This window comes from Parambassis ranga, chromosome 1 (assembly GCF_900634625.1).
Source record: "Parambassis ranga chromosome 1, fParRan2.1, whole genome shotgun sequence".
NCBI lineage: Eukaryota > Metazoa > Chordata > Actinopteri > Ambassidae > Parambassis > Parambassis ranga.
The window spans coordinates 18,063,596-18,075,201 of NC_041022.1; positions in this window are offsets into that span (position 1 = coordinate 18,063,596).

Consider the following 11,606-nt stretch of genomic DNA (forward strand, 5'->3'; position numbering starts at 1 on the left):
CTCTGGTATCAATTTAAAAACATTATGTCCAGGAGTATGTTTTACAGACCTGTTGTTTTAAACAGCAAGAGTATTAAAATAAATGTGTGCAGTGTAACTATTTTACAGTCCATTTAAAACTGCACTAGGATGTGCAGGTGACATGTTGCTTATATTTGGTTCAGCCAGCTCTAGCCATGCAGAAACCACATTCAGCTGCAAATCAAGCTGAATATGAATTTATGTATAACGAGAACTTTTATTTCCTGTCTGTGTCTGCCTGTGTTTGGCATGACTTAATTTCATCTCTTGTTTTGCATGTTTCATTATTCACACATTCATTGTTGCCAGATGCAGAGAGCTGTCTGCTATCAAGATCAGGTGAATGGTTTGTAGCTTTTGTTTGTCCTTCACTACACACAGACAGGACTGGGGGATATTGTGTTTTGTTGTGTCTCTCTTTTACTCTTTTTAATAATACAATGAGGTCTGATAGTTTTTTTTTTTATTAGAGAATATTGCTGCTGTCCTGCCTACGTGGTCTTTGCAGTGGCACAGTAGCAGCCTGTGTAGAGTCATAGTGAGAATACAACCCAGTCACACATGCAATGCAAGTGTTTCACAACAGCTAAGCCATTGCATTTTCTCCGGTCGAGCCTGACGCTGTGTTTGGGCTACACCTCATGGCTATTCCTGGATTAATTAGAGAAGTTATGCAATGTGAACACTTCTTATCATAGGCCCACATATGTAGTGACACTGATGCACCATGCCACTGAACTCTGTGGCTTATTTCTGATTGCAGGAGGCCACAGGTCCACGGACTCACAGGGGTGTTTACCTCTTTTTGGTTTAGCTGTGTGAGCATTTGTTTGACCTAATGGGAGGCCAATGCAATAATAAAAACTGACATTGACCCTGTGAGGATCTTTTGTTTAAGCAAGCACTCATCACGTGGGCTGAAGTGGAAAGATGTGTCTTATTGCTTTACAGTAATTCAGTGACAGTCATATCAGTGTGGTTAGTTGGTGCCGTGACAAGGAAGAGAAAGAACTTGTATTAACAAGAAAGGTATTTCATTTTATCACACATCTTAAAATTGCACTAATAATGGAAAAAATAAGCAGAAATATCATAACATTGCATATGATTTTTATACTGAAGCACTCTGTTTCAATTCTTGAGGGTGTCTGTCTGGTGGTATTTCAAATAAAAATAGCAAAGCAATAACTGGTCATCTTCATAAGCGCTCATCACAATCCAACCATCCTTCTGCATCATTTAGAAGGAAATAGCCTTTGTCCCTCCCGCTGCATGTTTCTATTTATAGACTTATCATCTGCAGGCTCTCTGATCATGGTGGCTCAGGCCTTGCTTTGCTCAGTGCCTCAGGCCTGTCAGCCAAATGACTGCTCACTGCGCTCCCTCGCTTTTCTTCTATCTATCATTTCTTCCCAGTCAAACATCTCAGCACACCAATCTGGTCTGAGTGCCACGGATCTACAGTCACCAAATCTGGTCAAATTTTTACACATTTACGTCATCATAACAAGTAGTGTGCATTAGTCTGATGTTAGGATTTTATTGTGTGTACAAAGCACAGAATTTAGCAATAAAATCCATCACATTCACATCACACAGATAACACACATGTGCTCAATTGATTTATATTTACTACAGAGTAAAGTGAAACTACAAACTTCTTCATTTTGACCCTTTAAGACACATCAATGTCCTCCTCAAAACATTCTTAGTTCTCTTTTTCTTGTTTACTTATTGGCTTTGTGCTGCAGCCCTGCAGACGCCATTCAATTTAAAGAAGCACCGAAAAATAAAAGGTAGTGACGACTCCATCCTTTGATGTACTGACTCAACACACTTTGTGAAATTAACATATAAGCTCTTAGCATCCTGCTGAAAGACACACCTAAACAAACCAAACATCAGTTTTCTGCTTCCTCCCACAAGGCAGGCTGACTCAACGTGACAATCCACCCCAATCTAAGTGATGTTTGCAGGAACCAGATGCTTTCAGTGAGGATCTGTGTTGTGGTCATTTTATATGAGCTATCTCTGTCAGTCTGGCTGCATTTTGTGTACAGTCATGCAAGGGGAGTCATAAACATGTTTGTACCATGTAGAGGTCTAGGGCAGCAGAGCCTGGAGACATTTATATAAAGACTTCTGATAAGCAGGTCTCTTTCTGAGATGACCTCAGAGTGGTCGAAGTGTTATTACATTAAGCGTCTTATTGAAAGGCCAGTATTTGGTACAGGTATAACAAAACATGTAGGGCTTCCTAATAATAACTTTGTCCTGTTCCTGGGAAAATTATAAAAATGTTTCATCCTGCTCTAGGGACACATACTAATTCTTTAAGCCTGGTCAGCCATTTTTCTGTTGTACAGAGAATCAGTCTGGTCTCTGTTAGAATCAAGTTGGATTCCAGGGGGGCAGCACCAACAGATGCAGCATGAACTGCCTCTGGACACAACTGGACCAACGCATGAAATCCAAAACAGCAAGCATTAGAGTAGTCATGCTGGTTAATGGCTGTTGTCGGCTCTGCTATAAAAACTTGAAAAAGGTGTCCTCAGAAAATTCTGCAAATATTTTGAATGAGGCAAGCAGCAAGTCAAATCCTGCCCTAAGGTGAATGGATGTGGTTGTCCAGGCTATGAATTTTACATTCAATGAAACACTTTTTTAGGTTAAGTTTTTTCTGCCAGCTGATGAACAGTGGGGAATGCTTTCTCATTCTACTGGAACCTACCAATCAGCGCAGACCAGGTACTTTTGGAAGAGTGGGCTCCTTCAGGAGACATGTTAATGTGTACCTATGCTAGCTACTTCATAAGAACAATATAGAAAAATTAAAAGAAATTAAAAAGGATCAAGGTCATGGCACCTTTAATGCTTGTCTTTATATACTAAAGCATTGCTATTGTCCTTTTTATTAGCAAATTCTGCTGGACTGGAATTCTGATCTCAAGCAACACCTCAGATTCACCTGAATCATTTTGTCCCTGAAAAGGTATTCACTGCTCATCTTGAGCAGCGTCAGTACCTCACATGATTTCATACGTCACTTTAAAATTTCCCATGCAGCGCACTGTGTGGTTTATGTGGCAGACAGTCTTAGTCGTAGAAATTACATGTTCCATCATCCATCTCTTCCTCAGCAGCATCCTGTGTGTCAGAGCTGTTGAGAGACTGTTTGGAAATGTTCTTACAGGGCGAGGAGGGGTGTGTCCTCAGCATGGGATGAGTCTGTATGTCTACTAGATTGTAACCCAACCGTCCAATTACACAACGCAATATACAGTTATATATCTGCAAGTGTTTCTACACCTATTCTCTTAGTATAGCTGGCAGTGTTGAGCTGACTTGAAACGTTCAGTGCTTCTAGACTTCACGCCATCAGTCATGTGCTCACAAACGCGCACACACCACTCCTTGTTTCTTTTGTGTGTGTTTGCGTCTTTGTGTTGATGTTGTTGTTGTCTGAATTATTCCTTCTGAGTTGGTTTTGGTTTTGTTTTCCAGTGATGTTTCTTTATCTTCACTTTTTGAATTTCTAGAATAGAAACTGAATGGACATTTCTTCCACAGTCATCATGCTGGACTTTTTTGTTTATGTTTTGCAACATTTTAGACAGTTGGGGACAGACAGGATGACATCAGCTGTTCTTCTTTTTTAAGATTTCACAGTTAAGTTTCAATGTGCTGGCTGTCACGTCTCTTTAACTGATAACGAAAGCTTATCTCAGCATGTGTAATGGGTGTATGATGAACAGTACACGTTCACAGCTTGGTAGGGCATACGAGGCAAAATAATGTAACAGGTTCAAAAGTAGAGGCTACTTAAGGCCATAGTGTATAGTGTCTTTGATTTTGATTTCATGATTTTAAATCACTCATTGATGTAAATGTTGTGTTTGCTGATGATGCTGTGTGTACATGTGGGCCACCAAAATGACTCCTTCCTCCCTTTCCACCCATCTGTGTCCCTTCACATGTCCTGCTCTCTCCATCTGTGTGATCACAGAGCTGAGGGCTGTTCGCACAGCGAGAGGGTGAAAGGTGGCAAACTACTCCGTCGCCCTTTCCCATTTCAGTTTCAAGGTCCGACCACCTTTTTTGTGGCACCATTGATGTAGAACCTTTCCGTGTTTGGCCCACTCATGTAGACTCCCTACAGGTTCTTGTGTCCGTCAGTTCCTCTTCCTTCCTGGTGTGTTGCGGTAGACCGACTGTCACATGCTACTTTGCCTCTTGAGCACTGTGCCACATGACAGCACCATGTTGCTGTGGCATATGTCCTCCAAGGGGGCTCCTGGATCTCGTGCAGTGTTGAAGCATGAATGCATTCGTAAATGCTGTGAAGAAAATCAAGCAATTGATTAAAGAAGATTCTGCTTCATTCAGTTATTTTAAATATATGTATTTTCCCGCTGGTTAACTAGTGGAGAAAAATCCCAGCAGGCTGAAAAAACACTGTCTTAAAAAAAGCCAAACTAGCTGTGGAGGAAGTCTGAGGGGGGCAGGGATGTGTGTTTGTGTGTATGTGAGTGTGAATGGGCTCAAATAAAACAACCATATCCGTGACCATGGCAACTGGGGAACTTAAGCTAATTCATACATTCAAACAGCGGGTCTCTAACAACAAACATCCTCCCTATAAATATGCAAACCAGGCCGATCTTCTCTTGTGGGTGGGCAGCAGAGAGGGACAGTGACAGACCACCCACTTATTATGGTGAGTCCCCTCTGATAATGGATGAATATTAGAGAATGAAAGCACTCTTTTACTGAAACATAACCAAAGGCCATGTCTCATGGTTCTGATGTGAGCGTCCTGCTGTCAGGATGTCTGGATTTACAGATCCCTGGTGTGCCATTGCTTCTAACCTTTGGACTTGTTTTGACTTGTAACATCATTTCCGTGTATTCTGCTGAACTCTCTACCCAAAGTTTGTCCTTTTGAGTAGTACCCCCCATTGTGTCAAAAGGAGTCCGTATATAGGTTTATAGCATACAGACAGAAATCAGCAACAGTGGTCAACTCAGGTGTGAGGTATCCCTCACCTTTACATAAAAGGGGGTTTGGATATTTGACAGACAGATGATTTGGCCACTCTCCTTTCAAATAGTTTTGAAAGTATGATGGTCAGATTGGTCATAGTGAAGGTTCAGAAATTGTGAGATGCCTGTATATTTTCTTGGTCCAGACTCACAAATTGAGCTTTCAATGGTTATCATCGTGAGTGTGTGTGTTTTAACCTAGCCATGATCTTTACATAACTAAGCAGGTAGAAACTTGAACATAATAGTGTGACAGGCCTTTCCTCCACCCTCTGACCTCTCAGACTTTTGTTGGCCTTTGTAGCTGCAGGTACACAGACTTAAAGGAAAAAGAAAAGAATAGCCCTAAGGAAAAGATGTTTAACTGTAAAGACTGTATTGTGAAAATTATGTGTACTGCATGCTGGACACATTTTGATGTGAGGCTGGGTTGACCCGTGTAACTGTCAGTGTTTCCCTTATGTTTTTGTTTTTTGTGGTTTGACAGGAAATTACATGCTGTACCAATGCTTCCAGTCTATGTGCTAACATTAAATGAGGCTCCAGTGGATGTAATTTTCTCAAGTAACATTCAGTCAGTCCATTTAACCAATTTGCTATTAGAAAAAACATCATAAACCATGTCTACACCATAATATACATCTATGGGCTCATCATGTTGTTGCTAACCATATGTCTGTGTGTGTGTATGTGTGTGTTTTCCCGCATTGTTGAAATGCTTAGCTTAAGCTTTTCATCAGGCTAGATCACAAGTGGTCAAAGGGTGTGGCAGCATGTCAGAGACAACATGCCACAGTAATTACGTCTTATTATGTCTCAAGGCCGTATATACTTCATTGTCTGACTTGTGTTTTTGTGATCGGTGTGCATGCAAGCCTTTGTTTACACTCTTTGTGTGCTTGCAGTGCACTTGTATTCAGAGTGTGCTATATGTGGATATGTTTATGTTTGGGTGGCTGCGTGCATTATTTTGCCCATCTGGTGTTTTGTCCCACAGCTGCAAGGTACAGGGTTTGGTTTATATCCGGTGCTGAGCTGGCAGCAGAGGGAAGGGTGTCAGTGGGTGCAAAGAGTCAACACGGCTCCTTTCCACAGCTTCCCTCACGCACAGCATCAGTGCTGTGTTTCCATGCTTGCTTTAGTGTAGGGAGGGGCCCCTGACAGGTGGCTTCCCCATTGGCAGTGAAATGTAATTACCTCCAGGTGTGGAGTATGTATATATATATATATGAACCAGCTGTAGGGGCATCCAGGGTGTATGTACACAAGCTAGTATCAGTGTCCTCTTTAGGACCACTGCAGATTTGACTCATCTTAGTCCATTGTTGGTTAATTTATGCTACACGTCAGCTATTGTCCAGAGCAGCAGGAGGGAAACATATTGTGCAGCTGAGCAATGATTTCATGAGAAAACAATAGGCAGGACCACATACTGTTTTCAAGGGCTCACAGAAAAGGAGGGCCACGAAGTAAGAGAGCAACACGAGGAAACATGCACAACACATGCCAAGACTTGTTATTGTGTCTGCATTTACAGATTTGTCTTTTCTTTTCAGGAGAGAGCTGACCAGAAATCAAACTGTCCATGCAAACCACTTATTCATCACTTTTAGGGGAAGAAAGTGGAACGAAGTGCAGGAGTTTCAGAGCAGGGGGGCATTAGAACAGCAAAATTATTGCTCTGCAATGGCTGCTGGCCTCAGCAGAGAGAGAATGGCCCACAAACACACAGCTGTTTCTAATCGGTAACTCAGCACCGATGGCTGACCTACATTCTGGTGCTTGCATGTCTTTGAACCCATGGCCCTGCCAGACTCAGCCATGGGGTAAGGTAGAGGGAGAAAAACAAGAGGGAGGAGAGGCTGGAGTCAAGAGGGGTGATAGAAACAACAGGGAAGGAAAGAAAGAAAAGGAAAAATAGAATTTCTTGCTTCATGGTATGTATGAATTGTGCAGGTCTGACAGGTTTTTTTCTAGAGTGTGTGCATGTTTAATGACAGAGTTTGTCAGACAGCAGGCAAACCTTTCCACAGCCCCAGCATGCAGCTGTGCACACCTAAAAAAAAAGTAAAAGAACTCATAAAAAAACCTCCTGACCGTCAATTTTCTGCTCCTCTGGAATGGATTTGTTATGCCTGGAAAATTGCTTTTTTTGTCAACACCCTGCTTCTATCAAACTTTCATAAAGTTCTGCTGTCTTCGTCTAAATGAATGTCCCTTTTCATTAAGAAGTGCATCTAGATAGCATTCCTTGCATGCAGAGGAGGGGTACACCAAAGTGCCAGGGGTCCCCTGGTAATGACTCATGGCAAAGTTCCACTATCCACTCCCACTCCAAAACAGGACGCTTCCCTCGATCATGCAGAGAGAGTGAGTGGGGGTTGGTGTGTTGTATGGGAGGAAAAAAACAGAGCGAAGAAAGCAGGCAGGGGTGGGGTGCCTTTGGAGCAAAAATGCTGCAAAAACAAAAACCGTTAACTTTACACACACTCGGAGAGAGGAAGGAACTGGAAGTGGGTCACTGTGTCTCAGGACTCTGGGAGGAGAAAAAAACAGAAAGGAAATACAGAGCAGGGGAGAACTGGGACAGAAACTGTGGTGGACGCAGGCCAGCCAAGAATTCAGTGGATGGAAATGTGCAGCTATGAATCCACATAGAATGGAAGGGGCAGATTAATTAAGAATGCGTTCAGGAAAGAAGGAAAAGAAAGAGAAAAAACGGAAAGTTACACTCAGAGACACTCGTAAAAACAGGTGTGAGCTTTAAAAGACGTCTGCAATATAACTCACAGGAGGATGTTTTAGTCAGTGCTGCTGTTCAGATGCTATGTAAAATGTGCCTCACTAGAAACCTGGTGATTTTGTCACCAGACAAAATGTGACCACAGCAATAGGACCTGAATTAGTCAGCCCTCCTAACAGCACCGTCAGCACACTCAAATAAGGCACTCACATGGAGAAAACAGACATCCTGCAGACAAGCACTAAGAACCGGCTTTTCTGCTTGTGCAGAAAGTTTTCTCTGCCGACCGACTTACAGAAGTCAGTGCTTCAGCAGAGTTTGGTTCACTTGTTGTCTGGATCAGTCTTCTCGGTTCCTCTCTGTGCCCTAATGGTCCTCTGGGTTCATTTTGTTTTTGTGCTGGGCTGAGGCAAAAGCTTTGTGTCTGCAGCACTTGAAAACACTACAGAAAGTCACCCTGGTCCTGCAAGGGGGGGGGTCAACAGGGGGGTTAAGGAAGGGCCTCTTTGTTTTGATTTCTATTCCTTAATTCTTGTTAAATTAACAGTGTCAAATTCTTTAGTTGTTCTGGGCAGAGATTTGAATGCTCGGAACTGTGATACATCCATTGGTCACTGTCTAACAGACTGCTGTTTATGTGGCTTCATCTAAGATGCTTTGAGACCCTGATCAGAAATGTGACACTGAGACTTTACAGTGACACTGGCCCTGAGCCTGACCCGTAGAATGAGATCCCCTCTGTGGTTGGTTTATTTCCTGTCTCTTTGATATATTATGTTTTTCTATTGCTTAACAGGGTAAACCACTGTTGTTTGTGTTACTGTGTACACATTTAAGCAAGCGCACAAGAAATAGGTTGAAATGAAGTGCTGGCTGCCAAAAGCAACATAACTCCCAAAGGGTCATCCCATTTATCACATTAAGGAGTTACTATGTAATGCATACATGTAAATGTGCATGTGTTGCGTTCAAAGACCTCTGTGGCTGTGGTACAAGATAAAAACACAGGCTTACTTTACATGTGTATGGTTCAGCATTTAATCCTCTTTAACCTGCAGACAAACACAAGTTAATGTTAACATGTTTATGGTCTTTGGTTACTCTTTGGATACTCCTACTGTGGCGGCAGCGTGAGGTAACCTGATGAAGTCTTCTCATGTGATGTTTTGGTTGTGTCACTCAGCGGAATGTTAATCAGGTTTGATAGCATGGGCTCGTATGTGTGTAGGTCTCTACTACCCTCATTAAGTTAACTACGGTTGACTTGCCAGGGCTTGTCATGAACCTCTGTTTGGCCTGTGGTTCCTGTGTGCCGTGCCTGTGTGTGTGTGTGTGTGTTTGTGCGTGAGGAGAGGGGGGCGGGGTCTGTCAGTATAATCCGCTGTCAAAGAGAGGGATAGGTTGCAAATCAGTCTGTCAGTCACGTGTGTTTTCTTTCTGTGTTTGTCTCCTTGTAAATGAGTTAGAGAGTAAATGCATCATGTGGATATTAGTGGTCCAGCAACAGCTCTGTGTCTTCTCTCTTTCCAAGAAATTGAATGAATACAGCTCATTTCTAAACCCAGCTCATGAATTCTTACTCATACCACAGCTCACAGGACGTATCATGAAAATGCCAATCAGTCTTATTGTGTCTGTGTGTTATTGGCATCTATGTATTCTTTGTTTGTTTTGCACGTAGAGCTGTGCAGCAGACGCAATGACAAATGTTTATACCTGGATTAGTTGCGTGATCCCCTGACAAACATCTGAGGAATATTTTGTGCATAAGTCTCCCTGTGGTTGTGTGTGACAGCTGTTGTATATTAGCATGGGGACAGCTGATTTACAATGCTCATGATAACACGGTGCTGTCACACTTCAAACAAAGAGGCCAAAGACTCTGATAAAGTGAGCTGGTCTGTCTTAACCAGTGACAGCTGGCAGAAGATCTTCTGGAGGGCACATGACGGCCCTATGCTGCATGTCAGGTCTCACTGACAGGTATCTGATTGATGGGACAGACTGTCAAATTTCTGCTTGCACAAAGTTGACAAGTTTGAAAACTTAGTTTCAAATGCTGCATGTCAAAAAAAATAAATGTTTTAAACAGCGATGAAAGATTTAGTTTGGTTATTTGCACAAATAGCAAATCCTGCTAAACTAATCCCCCACGGCTGTGTGGGCGTAGTTCAATCAGAGTTGAATGACAGAGGCATCTCCATGGAAACACAGGCACCACAACTAAACAAAGCCTCAAATTTTGTATTTCCAACGTCACCAGAGCACTTCTTAAACTGTTCTTTATATTATCTGAGGGCCCATATTTACAGCTGTGATGTATGTTTCATATACAGTCCTAGAAAGAAAACAAGTCAAGTGTCCAAAATCCAGATTTATGACTTACTACAGAGTATAATCCCATCCTTTGTTGTGTGTGAAGCCTTAATATGAAGCAAAGACTATCTGTGGCCCTTCATCAGCAGGCCTATCAGCAGGAGATTGACCATTTTGACCCCTGATCCTCTGCACAGCACGTATGATGCATGGGGCAGAGCTCTCTGAGTTGTGCACTGACAGCATGCACGTTTCCTAGAATTAGTAAACATTACAACCTTCATATTGTGTCTACAAAATGTGACGGGTGGGGTCATTAGGTTTAGTGGAGTATCAAACTGGTTTTATGTATAACTTCCATTAAGAACCTGTGTTTTTTCATGTTTCTAAATAATTATGCTGCAAAGCAGGACCTTCTGAGAGGCCAGAGTAAAGCAGCATAAAGAGAACTCGAGGTTTTTTGCTTAGTTAATGCAAGTGTATGGAATTTTTCTCTCCCCTTCAGGGACCCATCAGGGACCTATTGTGCACTGTGCTGTCATTTACAGTGGCATTTTTAAATGTCACATGTCCATGAGGCACAGGATGTGAACTGACAGTGTGGTAAGTGCAGGCAGATGTGTGTGCTTTTGCACTTTGCATTTCCTAGCACTGGCAAATGAAATGATGCTTTGGTGATAAGTTTATGGACTTTCTGCTCTTTTATAAGAAAAGGGAAGTTGCATGACAAAGTTGTATTTTTTTTTCTTTTCTGCTTTCCAGAGTGACATCATCATGGATACTCATGACTATTGTTTGATGGGTAAAACAACACAGCAACCACATGTGTAGCCACAGGAAACATTCCTCATATAAGAGCCTTGTTATCTGACAACGTTGTCAACGTCTGCTTTAGAGTAGAAAGCACAATATCATATGCCAGGAAGAGTTTGGTGATTGTTACTCCTGTCCTCCAGTCTTTAATAGGTGACATGCTAATGTTTTTTATTTTGAAATTTTAGCTACTCTTAACCAGGTAACCCTGTCTTTCCTGCATCCATTTCATCACAGACAGCCTTTATGGTGGCTTCATTCTTTCATTATCTTAGTTTAGGTGCCAGTCCTCCCTTCCAGCTGCAGGGTCTAGACTGGGTGTTTTGGATCGGCTGGCCCACAAGCTCCTATGATCTCAGCAGAACACGGACTAAACCACAGCCAGATACAGGTCAAAATGGTGGACGTATACTGAGGCAGCTGAAAGACAGCAGTGACATGACTGCTGGTTCAAATGCAGGGAATTAGGACTTTGTACGACTGTAACCTTTCCTTGGATTGTAATGACTGATATGAGACAGAGAGGAAGAGGTGTGCGTCACATCTTACATACTGAGTGGCAGTCATTTCTGCATTTATAATATATGGCTTACACAGCTGTCATAAACTGACTTTCATTTTGAGTTTCCTCTAAATGACATTGCAAACTATGTACAGTCAGGTTGTCCTG